A 12,874-nucleotide genomic window follows, 5' to 3' on the forward strand; every position below is an offset into this window, starting at 1 on the left:
CATGTTAAAATGTGTTATTGGGTTGGAAGCTGCCTTGCTGTAAAAGCGTTCACCATTCTAGATCCACCCCTCCACCTTCCTAGCATGCTCTCTCTCTTTCACTTATGTCCTCAAGGGCTGAATTATCCGGTAGGCCTCAGGTCCACGCTACTAGCCATTGCTCCGCGCTATGATGGGCTATCCACCGTTGAAAAGCAGCAACTCGCGCATGATCGATGATGGGCGGTGCATGATTAGGCGATGGACCTCAGGCCTATGGAATAATCTTTAACTGCCCACCCAACGCTAGAAGACATGATAGGGTTCGTTTTTCTTTCATTTCAAAGTACCATAGTTCTTGAGACCCTACCTATCTTCCCTTATTCATGGGTCTAGTGACACGTGTCATGAAATTTGATGTATAAATTTTAGATTTGGGGCAAAAATAAATGGATGCGCTTGATATCTACTTAAATGATTAGGATTTCATTAACATGTCCCAGTACATTAGTTAAATATTTAAATAAAAACATATTTGTAATGAATTGTCTCCTTCCGATCGCAGATAGATAATGCAATGAAAATGGCAATTGTTCTTTTGCTTGAAGCACTAGTTAACATGGCCCCAAGGATTACTTCCATGATTTGCAATTTACAGATTAGACTCTGAATAAAAGATTTTAACCGTTCCCAGCAAAACAATATCCATGAACCCTCATGGTGCTTGTTTTTCTTTTCAAGCGCAAATAGTGCCTAGTGTTCTACCCGCCAAACCAATCACCAAATACTAAATGTTCTTGAAGAAAACAATGAAGTTAGTGATATTTTTGTCATGTTGTGATCGATTGCATAAAAAGATGACCTAAAATTTTTTTGGTCGTTACTGACCTAACGTTTTAAGCGGACATACAAATCTCTCCTTTTAGACATGTAAGATTTATTGGTCATAGAAAAAGTAGTTGAGTGTATTTCACTCTGTTTTATTCTACATTTGTCAATGTGACACCACATTTATGGCTCATGTGGAATTTGGCCACTTAATCAATTTTGATGGTGCTTGTAATGGTAGGTGTGGAAGGGGATTGTATTGTACAAATTCACAAAGTTATAACATTACATTGCTGAAAATGGGAATAGTTAAAAAATCTGGAATACAAAAATCAGATAGCCCCAGTAAAATTATTACGGAGAGTAATTAGACAAACAAATTCTGTTCATGCTCACCCTACTGCAACAAAAACCGAACAAGACATATCAGGGTACTTTCCATTCCAAACCTAAAAAAGGATAGACTTAATGATTTTGTTAATCTAGGAGAATGGGGTACCATTGATCACCGGTGATGGCGGCCTAATGGTACAAACTGATATTCCACAAACGGGAGGTCACAATGATAATCCATTAGCGATGGAAGTGCCTGTATCTTACCTTGCTTATGACGGGAGTTTTGGCAACTTGGAGGGGTTAGGGTGAGGAGACTTGCCTACCCGAGATAATTGGGTCGCGAGTGATCTTGGATAACGTTTTTGCAATCTCATGTCAAAATTCATGGCAGACGTGGAACTTTTGCAATCTTTCAATAGAGTAACAGAGCATAGTCTCCTTGATTGCTCATCTCCGCCTTCCCTTTAAAACAAAGAAATAGAAAATGTTACATGAGATGGCGTGGGATTTTTTTTTTTTTTTGGGTGTACGATGTTGTGGAAATTTAAATGGAAGAAAGATGAACTGTGAACTCTGACACGGAAGTCACATTTAAATGGATGTAAATTGAAGGGTTGATTCAAAGTTAGTTGTCATATTCTCCAACTCAAAAACCACTGTTTTAAATCCTATTTTTGCGTCTTTAAAGTAGCTGCTATTGTTAGAGGTAAGAAAGCTTCTTAATTTGACTTTGAATGTAGACCTCGTGATACAAATTAATCTTTAGAGCATGTCGCAAAAAAAGTATTTATTTTTCTTTTGCCCAGTGGCAAAAGATGAACATAAGCACATGTCGCCTGTATTTGCATTTGCTCCTCCCGAGAGACTTTGCCAAATACAGATGTTAGCGGGATACTCTGCAAAACAAGCACAGTTGAGCATACAGGTCACTCATCTGGGGCATAAGAAAAAGAAGTTAGGAAGAGAACGTACAAGAAGCACTGAAATTGGAGAAAAAAAAATCAATATAAGAGCAACTACTCTTCACGATCCTCACAAAGCAGAGAGCATTTCCGTAAGTGGAAAGATGAGCAACTTTTGGGCATCAAACAGAGTTCAAGATATATCATCAATAAAGACAGGCACATCCATGCATCGTAATTCCAGCACTGTAAGCTAGTCCATGTAAGCATTATTTGTTTTGAGGAATAGTCACTTGTATGAAACAATGGTTGACTTGTTGTACCACGTTAGCATTTTAACCATTTTATTGCATACTTCCTTGTCAAACAAAACAGAGCAACCCAATTGTCAACGTTGGACATTCAAGAGTTGGTCTGTGGAAGTTTTGGTGAAGCTTGTCCATGGAAAAACATGAACTTTTTACCATCGGATTGAGGATTCGGAATAGAAATGGATCCTGGAGCAGCAGCAATAGCGAAACAACAAGTGTGTAAGAAAGAAATAAGTCTGAAAGAAATCTGAATCATTACCTGAAGAACAAAATTAGACATTGGAGAGAAATCTTCTTATTGAATTTGAACTCAATCAATTACTAGGAGTGGGATTGCTTGGATGAGGTGCCAATAGTCACCACAGAGTTTTGAGCACCGATCTTTCGAAATCTCACATCAAGTTATGTTGAATACATGGAGGGAGGGAAGACATCCTCTGTCAATTCCCTCAACTTCCGGCAACGTATAGAATATAACAGTTTAAATGAGGAGAGATGCCTACGAAGATTACTTGATTGTCTTTCCACCTTCTTTATATTTCTCATCTAAAGAAAGATTAGAGAGGAAGAAAACAGGAGACTCCACGCATCTTATGTCCTCCACCGTTGATGGTCCTTCCACATGTTTCATATGTCTTATCCAAAATCCTGGAACAGGACGATTAATTAGTCCCGAACAAAAATTACTTTCTTGCATAAGGAACAAACAATGAGAGTGATTCGACAAAAAGAATAATATGCATACCCACCCGACAGCAACAGAAAAAAAAGAATAAACAAGACAAGAAACTGGACCCTTCACTTTCCTATTCTCAGAAATAAGTGACCCTCGGGATGAATTTGTTTTCGCCGAATAATTCTTATGATTATGTTAGCCCACACGTATGGGAGACCACTAATCACTGGCAATGGTGGCTTATTAGTTCGGGCTTGATATTCTACAAATGTGAGGTCATGAGATCAAATGATTGGTACAGGCTGATAACTCTTAAGAATGAATGCCTACATCTGTTGGTATATCTGGAAAGCTCAAAATGCAATAACTTTTAACCGTAAATCACCAGATAAGATTGTCACTCATACAGATTAGAAAAGCTCTTTGGAGTGTGTTGCCTGTAAAAATGTAAGAGAGCTATGTCATAATTGGCTGGATGAAAGGCAGGGTGTGTGGAGTAAACCTGAGCTAGGTTCTGTGAAGATTAACTTTGATGAGTCTAACATCGAAAAAATGCTGTTGTTGGGATTGTGGCCAGAAATTATACAGGGGAGATGGTTGCCTGCAGGGGTTTGGTGGTGCAACCTAGATCTGCCGAGGCTGATCGAAAGCTGGCCCAAGGTACCAGTGGAGATGGATGCAACTGGAGTATACAAGGATATCATCAAGGTTGCCGAGTAGTGCAATTAAAGACTAAAGGAAGGTCTTGCTGGGATTCAAGCAGCTAATGATAATTTTTCATCTCTGAATTTTAGTTGTATTTCACGAAGAGCAAATTTTTGTGTCCACTGGGTAGCTTTGCATGCTAGGAAGAGGACATATCGTCAAACTTGGGATCTACATCCCCATCCTTCCAACTACTTGGTTTGCTGGCCAAAAGAAAAGGAAAAAGCCGACGTGAGCACACACCCAAATGTCAGTGGCTGGTTTCTGGAAATTCAATGTGAAACATCATCGTGGGAAAAAATTCAATCCGTATTAAGAATAGAATTGAAGAACGGAATGGAATATGATGTCTTCAAACCCAAAAAACTTACCCAAATCCTAGAAAACTGACTTTAGATGGAACAAATTGCAGCAGTTGCAAATGAAAGCGAAAGAATAGAAGAAGTTGGAAGACTTGCCTGAAGAAGAAAAAGTAGTTAACAGAGATAGATCTTTTATAACGGCTCGGGTGAGATCAATTTCAATTTTTTGGATTATGTTACCAATGTAGATGAGAGATATCTCTTGGATGAGGGGCCAAGAGTTGCCAATGAGTTTTGAGCATCGATCTTTCAGAATCTCCCATTCTTTTATCCACAATGATTGGAGGGAGTGAGGGTGGCCATCCTCTGGCAAGTACCTCAACTTCAGGCAATCTACAATCCCAAAATCTTGGAGAGATGAGAGATGGTTGTGAAGACCGTTCGATAGTCTTTCCATGTTCCTCATTTCTATTATCTAATGAGTAATTAAAGAGGAAGGAAAGAGTAGACTCCATGCATCCTCGTCCTCCAAAGGAAACCACCCCTTCTCTCCCTCCTCTCCCATGCTGCCATCAATTTCCAGAGACATGAGGGCCGTGAGCAGGCATAAGCCCCATTTTCTCACAGTTGCTTTAGATTCTCGCACCCTACAATTGTAAGCCGCAGCAAATTGGAAGGGAAACCTCCTCTGGGGTAGCATTTGATATTTTGGCAATTGATAATATATAGCTTCCGTAGGGATGTAAGACGATGCCATTGATTTGGTAGGAACTTTATCTTCGGACAATTATAAACACAGAAATATGACAGGGTGAGGGAAGGAGAGGGAAGTTCTCTATCTCCAATGCCGAACAGTCATATATTCCCAAACGAGTGAGATGGGAAAGCGTGTGAAGGCACTGTGGTAAGCTTCTGAGATTCTTACATCAATCACTAGTCAAAGAACTTAGTGATTCTAGGGTGATCTCTTCCAGTGACTCCACTCCATTGCACTCGTAAATATAAAATGTCTTGAGAGCAGCAAGTCTACCCTTGGCAAAGGGAAATGATGTTAGAGAATCACATGTACCTATCTCAAGAGATTCAAGTTGAGACATCAAGTTATTCAGAGGAATGGTTTGTCCCATGATTTTTGGACAATTCTGAATCCACAAATCTTTGAGGTTTTGCATCTTGCTTGGAAGCTTTTCTAAACTTGTGTAATCCCTCAATTCCATCCTTTCAAGATTGCACGACATCTTTATTTCTCCTTCTCTTGCCACAAAATATGTGAATTGAGGACAAATTTTGATTACTATTCTTTGAAGGCAAGTATGATTTCGCATTTCATTTCCATCTTGCCACAAGTATGTTAACTTGTCACACTATCCTATATGAAGCTCCTTTACTTGACCAAACAACTCATGAACCCATGATCAAAACAAACAAGCTCTGCCAAATTTTTTATTTTGAGAATGGTCAAAGAAGTTAGTTTGACCAAGTTCTTTAAGATCTCATTGTTACAATTCTCGAGGAATAACTACCAAGTTCTTTAAGATCTCATTGTTACAATTCTCGAGGAATAATTACCAAGTTCTTTAAGATCTCATTGTTACAATTCTCAAGGAATAACTCAGAGAGAGATGGAAGACAAACCACACTAGTTGAGTTATTTAGATACAGGCATGAATGAATTTCAAGCTTTATGAGGCGATCAAGTTGACAAGCGAATGTCCTGACCAATGAAGGGCAGCTTCGAACAACAAGATGGTAAAGACAGTAGAATGTGACTTCTTCTTGGCCCCCGGTATACGGAGACCAATCCTTCCATGCCAACATCTCCTCGAACTTCAAAGTGGTTAAGGATGAACCCATGGTTGAAGAAATGATCTGAATACTAACTCATCGAAGTGATACCATCCTAGTCTCAAGATATTCTCCTTTGCTTCTTGCCCATCTAAAAAGCCCTCTGCTATCCATAATAGTACCAAGTCATTCCCCTCAATTTCATAATCCTTGGAAAATACTTCACAATAAGCAAAACATCTCTTCAAATAAGAGGGAAGATGGGCATAGCTCAATTTCAAAATTGGGAGAACCTCATCTTTTTTTCCCTTCAGAAGATCCCATATTTTGTTATTTAAGATGGCTTCCCATTTATTTAGATTCCTTTTATTACATAGGGCACTGCCCAACATCTTCACTGCCAAAGGCAATCCTTTACATTTTTCAGCTAATTGCTTGCCTCTTGTTTCAAGATCTGAGTGGCTTTCAAAATTTGTTGCTCTAAAGGGATGAAAGGCTAATCAGCTTGTAAATTATCAAGCTCCTCCAAAGGATATGGCAAAGCTCCTCTTATAGAAACAATAGGAAGGGGTTGAGTCGTAACAATGATCTTGCTTCCCTTGGCACCTACTTCAAATGGCTTTAAGAGGTTAGTCCATTTTTCGTAGTTCCCATTCCAAACATCATCTAAAACCACAAGAAACTTCTTTCCAGATAGATTGTATTTCAACTTAACTTGAAGCCCGTTAAGGTCTTCGCCCTCGTAGGATAAGCTAGTGATCGACTGCAAAATAGTCTTTGTTATGTCAAGAACATAAAAAATATTTTAAACACAAACCCATGCTCTCCTCCCGAAATATCCATTCACTATGGCATCATTATATAACCGTTGAGCCAAGGCCGTCTTTCCAATACTGCCCATCCCAACTATAGGGACTATGCTCAGTGTGGGATCAGAATTTTCAACTTCACCAATCAACAGTTCAAGTATAAGTGCTTCTTCCTTTTCCCTGCCAAAAAATCGAGGTTCCGGTAGAGATGTGGTGGGATCCCTTTTGCTTGTGTAGTTGAGTTTGTCTGCAATATTCTCTCTCAAGCTTAGATGAGCCTTTCCAGTGATAATCGTTTTCAACCTGCCATTGATTTCTTGTACCTTGTTTTCAGACATGAGCGAGCGCAATTGGCCAAAGAAAGAAAACTTCCATTTCTCCAGACCTCTAATTGTGTTGGATTCTGCCTCCAACTCAACTTGAGCGGCTTTAATTGCAAACTCATCAAGCAAGGCTTCCATGTCATAGGCCAAGTCCCGAACATCGTCCAGCCACAACTTCACTCAAGGGTTATCGCTGAGTTGCTTGTCCTCTGCATCAGCCAGCACTCCATTAATTGTGACCAGCATTGCCTTCCACTTCTCGAGCAGGGTAGTGCTGATTCCTTCCCATTGCACATGGCACAATGCAAGAGAAGTCAACTTGTTGAATAGGATTTGAAAGAAAGAAGCCAAGAAGGAACCTAAAACGACCTCTCCAATGGCCATGGTTGAATTAGTCACCGTAGAGAACAAGAAAGGTGTTAAGGTGAAGCAAAGTGAAAATGAGCTGATGGAGGGGAATTCACAACGTGAAGAATGAATTCTAGGATTCACAATTTCTCACTTAAGTGCAATAACTGCGCCAAGTACTATTTTTACCCAAGGCTTGGTTTCATGTGGAGTCAACCTCATCCAATAGTGGATAAACCTATTCTTCAAGGCTCAACTACCTAATTGAAACTTGTAAGTTGTTAGCATTTTTTTAATTTTTTTAATTTTAAAATTTTAAAATTTTAAAATTTTAATTTATTTTGATTTTAATTTTAATTTTAATTTATTATTATTATTATTATTATTTTATTATGTTATCTTTTAAGGATGAACGATCAACTACACCACCAATATACGAGGGCTGATATTTTTACAATCTCAAAGCATGAAGGGCAAGCTGAGAAGATGTCAACATGGTGCACTGAAGATTTAGCTCAGAATACTCAACTTCTTTACCTCAAAGAAAGCAATGTCCTATATCAGAAAAAATTAACAGCGACACCCACATTGACCCAACTGAAAGTGCCAATAACCACTTCAACAAAGCGAAGACCCCACCAGCCACAAATACAAGTATATCATTCACTGCACAAATACATACGCACAACAAGCTACTAGGACAAATTAAGCACGCCTCAAGCATAAGAATGTGATAATCAAATATAAAATCATAATGAATCCAAAGCGTCACCTACATGGAGGATATACATGTTGAGGAGGTCTGAGAACGCTTAAGTAACACCAGACAACTAATGGCTTTACTTGACTCGAATCTGCACAATATGGAATACTATCAATTTTATGTGTTTCAAGCCTTGAATCGCCCCCATCAAATCGATGGAAACAGATGTAACATCCATGCGGCATCTTTTTATATGTTCACATGAAGAAAACACTCCCAAAATGAGATTGAAATCCTCACATTCCCCATGTGAACAAAAGCGACCAGAAAACACCCTTATTATGTTCAAGGCTGGAAACGATGGCAATTTGATGAGAAATCAATATCCATAAAACACTGTACATGGCCACCTCACTGTGCTTATTTTTGCTCCTCAAGAACTTGTATATAACATCATATGTACGTCATCCGTACCAGAAACCGTGTATATCTTCAACGTCAGTTGAAACATCAAATGCACGCATAAACAGCGAACATCAAATGCACGTGACCAGTATTTGACATACTAAAAGCACACACAATAGCATTTCAATCAACTTGATACCGGAAATGCGGTAAGACACGAGCAGTGCAACTTCAATGGGACATCAAAACGTAGGTAAATGGAATGCAATAGGAATTAACTATCTATGACTGAGTCAAGCATTCTGTCGAACTGGTAGAACGCCTACCAATCAAAGAACTAATATACGCCATCTTCAAGCAGCTATTCACTCAGAGTCATTACTATCAGCAACGACCAAGGTCCAGAACATCGAGAGAAACTGAGAAGGAGGAAAGTCCAAGAAGAAGCCTCTCCTCTGGAAATTCAAGAAAAAACAGAGCTCAGCTCGATTCATTGAACCCAAGCCGAAAACCAGAGAGAGAGAGAGAGAGAGAGAGAGAGAGAGAGAGAGGACCTGGCTTTAGCGATCGAACATCGAGAAGCCGAGCAGGTGGAGCCGTTGTAGTCGGAGCAAAGGCTGAGAGATGTCAGAAACTGAGCCGGAGCTCTGCCGAGCTCAGCGCTCTCCCTCGCTACAATTCTTCTTCCATCATCTTCTAGCAGCTTTTGTTTTGCATTGAATCCTTTGACAAAAGTTATGTCTTTTAAGGGTTCCATGGATGTTGATATTCTTTTGGTCGACTCACCGTACGGTCCCATGAATTGTTGTCAGGTGACGATGACTACTCATCTTTATCACTCTAGAATTAGGAAGAGAGTTTGGAACATTTAGAGTGTCATGACTTGACACGGAGGATATTTAAGTGCCATAATTTCGGAAAGGAACACTTAAGTGCCGGTTTCGGAGTAAAGTGGAATACTAATCTGGCTAAATGGCTGACATGTCAATTTTCCGGCAAGTTGGGTGCAAAACGGCGTCGTTTTGCGCGCCGACGTGGCGAAAATACAAAAACGATGTCGTTTTGTGTCGATGTGTAAATAATTAATATAAAAATCAATTAAATTAAATTTAAACTTAATTTTATTTAAAATATTCTAAAAAATAAAAAAATTTAAATTAAGAAAACTTAAAAAATAAAAAACTTTAAATTAAAAAATTAATTAAAAAATTAAAATTAAAAAAATTAAAATTAAAAAAAAAAAATTAAATTTAAAAAAAAACTTAAAATTTTAAAATTTTAAGTTTTTTTAATTTTAATTTTTTTAATTTAAAGTTTTTTTTTTTTTTAATTTAAAGTTTTTTTAATTTAAAGTTTTTTTAATTTAAAGTTTTTTTAATTTTAATTTTTTTAATTTTAGGTTTTTTAAATTTTAAGTTTTTTGAATTTTAAGTTTTTTAAATTTTAAGTTTTTTAAATTTTAAGTTTTTTAAATTTTAAGTTTTTTTAAATTTTAAATTTTAAATTTTAATTTTTTAAATTTTAATTTTTTAAATTTTTAAATTTAAAATTTTTTAAGTTTTTTTTTTAGTTTAATTTGTTAATTTTTAAAGTTTTTTTAATTTTAAGTTTTTAATTTTTTTAGAATAGTTTAAATTTAATTTAATTAATTTTTATATTAATTATTTACACATCGTACACGAAACGACGTCGTTTTGGCACTCTCGTCACGTCAACGTGCAAAACGACACTGTTTTGTTTTGCACCCAACTCGCCGAAAAATTGCCGGGTCGATCATTTGGTCGGATTTTGGCCGAAGTGGCCAGGAGTGGCACTTAAGTGTTCCACTTTACTTCAAACCTGGGTACTTAAGTATACATTTCCGAAGTTATGGCATTTAAGTGTCTCTCCATGCCAAGTTATGGCACTTGAGCTGTTCTTCTACCATTATGAAGGAGAGGGAATTATAAAGATTACAAACCCTACCGTTAACTAAATCCAAAGAGAGCCATTGTAATAAATATGGGTACAAGTTCAGTCTGTAATCTGGAACCTACCCTTGGCTACAAGTACCTCATTTTTGGAACCTTTGTCAAAACTAAGAATCTGGAACATATCTGTCACGGGTTACGGAGTCGGTTCTAGGTTCCTACAGGTTTTTTTTTTTGTAGTCTCATTTTTTGGTTTCATTTTCAGGGTAAATTATGCAACAATTGCTCAGTCCCGCCATTAGGTAAGATCTTAAGGAAAAGCTGTGTCTCATGTTATAAGCCAGCATTGTGATATTCCAAACCACTCTTAAGTTCACAAGCAAACTTAGTTTTGCTATATCAGACTAAAAAGCATACCTAAAAAAATTCGGATGTCGAACTCACATCCATCTCCTTCTCCGATGAATCCAGTTGCAAGCATTTGGGGACTTCACAGCGAATGATTTCCAAGCTAGCAATGATTGCAATCAAGGCCTGGAAACTGTCAATAAGTGAATTTATTGAGTCATCCTTCTGGTTTCTAGATACCAGATAATTGGTATTATCCAAATCAGCAAACACATCGAGATCATATTCATCCTCATCCTTATTGTGCAATTGGATGACTTATGCATTTAATGGAGAATGAACTCACAACATATTCAAAATCTTCAAGCCTTGCTAAGGTCATTTCATCAGGTTTCTCTTCAAGAATGCACATCAAGTACCCTGAAAATAAAAATATGAATAATTGATAGTTTTCAATTGATAAATCATATGAAAAACTAATCTGTAGGTCCAAAGAAAATTCTACAGTGATAAGAGAGAGAATCAAGGGAAATTGGCATAATAATAAGAATAAAGTTTCCTAAAGTTTAACTCAGCCGAGGAATCTTCTATTGTTTCTAGAATTTCTTACTTTAATGTCAGGATACTTCATTTCTAATCTGTAAATTTGTGACACCACTGTAGAATATATTGGTTTAGTTTTCAAAATCTGCAGCAACATGTCTAATCTTCCCAGCTAAAACTGGTACTACAAGGAGCTATCCTGATTCAGGTCTAACGATATTCCAATTATATAGCTGCTGCATCCTTAATATATGCTGATGACATGATGGGATGATCTAGAGATACCCTTGAGGTGAAATCTTCATTAAGATTCCAGTATCAATCAAAGTGCCTTGGAAAGTTAGAAAATGAAAAACAAATGACAATTTTTTCATCCTTCAATCTGATTTGAGTAGTAGTTTTTTGCTTTGATCAGAAGCTACAAGCCCGACGCACTAGCAATCAATTTTGACCACCTCTACATATAGCATCTAGTGATAGTATACTCGAGACAGATGAATCAAAATAAAAAAAGAAATGACATAAAAAAATGTAGGTAAGACAAATAGAACTTAACAAGCACTATTTGGTCAAGAAAATGCTGGCATACCTACTTGTTGAATATAGACAATACATGGAACATGTTTGTCCTTAAACACGTCAGGAATATGCGCAAGCTCCAGAGATGTCACCTGGATGCACTACTTCAATCAAGACAAACATTTATGTGGACTCATTTCTCCTTACATTACAATTGATGTATCAGAGACTTCAAATGACAGGAACCTCCTCCAAAAATTCAGGCAGTTCCTCGTAAATTTGCCTTAGCTCGTCCAACTGTACGCAAATAGAAAGAATAATATTAGTATATTCAATCTGAGCATTCAAAAATCCTAATTACTAATTAAGAGCTCAAGATAGGAGGTCTTAACACAACACTTGGTTGGAAGCAAAGTTTCAACCAAGTGACCTAGACAGAAGAAGAGTAGCATTAACTGACCTCATCACAGACCTTTCTCCTTAGTTCTGCTGATATCAATGACCCCAATTACCTACAGAAGAAAGCAAAGTTATAGAATGATGTAAAAGTAGCCTAAGAAGGTGATTAAGTGTAGACTGCATGATAATGAAAAAGTGGACTACTAAGAAAGGAGGAAATATTTAGGAAAGAGAGATCTTTCTCCTAAACAGAGACAGAGTTTCCAGATTAGAAAAAGCAAAGAAGATAACGGCAGAGCAAACAACCCAAAAAACTAGAAGGGGCCATAAAGATGCCACCGTCCTCTTGTTTGTAGGTATTGAACCACCAAAATGTGGACATTATCACATCAATTCAGAAACATCTTTGCAACATGTCTGAAACGAGCAAACAATCTGAGACCTTGAAAGAAAAATACTAAGATTTCCTGTGAGTCTTGCAGAAGATAATGGAATATCTTATACTGGTTTACTTCTGATCCTAAACTTCATGTAGTAAATTCACCAGTAGAACCTCTCTCAACCAATTCCATTCAGGAAGTTAGAAAACATGAAGAAAGAGTCCACACTAGAGAAAAAACCTGACCAATTCTTAAACATAAGCCAGCTCGGTTGTGATGCATGAACTAGCCTGTGTGGCAATGTTCCATAGACACGTCAGTTGAACAAGCCAAAAAAGGAGGACAACTGCTGAAGTTGTACTG

General features: G+C 37.4%; 1 long non-coding RNA gene across 2 annotated transcripts; it reads right to left on the reverse strand.

The window, feature by feature from the left end:
- Positions 1-10,840: 10,840 nt before the first annotated feature.
- LOC108957367 lies at positions 10,841-12,874 on the reverse strand. 2 transcript variants are annotated; one of them, XR_001983965.2, is made up of 5 exons: positions 12,757-12,874; positions 12,193-12,244; positions 11,803-12,029; positions 11,017-11,090; positions 10,841-10,902 (listed from the first exon to the last, which is right to left on the reverse strand). It is a non-coding gene; the product is annotated as an uncharacterized LOC108957367 (long non-coding RNA). The 2 variants fall into 2 exon arrangements; XR_005550683.1 differs by lacking the exon at positions 10,841-10,902 and having other exon boundaries at positions 10,955-11,090.

Source organism: Eucalyptus grandis, chromosome 4 (assembly GCF_016545825.1).
Source record: "Eucalyptus grandis isolate ANBG69807.140 chromosome 4, ASM1654582v1, whole genome shotgun sequence".
Classification (NCBI taxonomy): domain Eukaryota; kingdom Viridiplantae; phylum Streptophyta; class Magnoliopsida; order Myrtales; family Myrtaceae; genus Eucalyptus; species Eucalyptus grandis.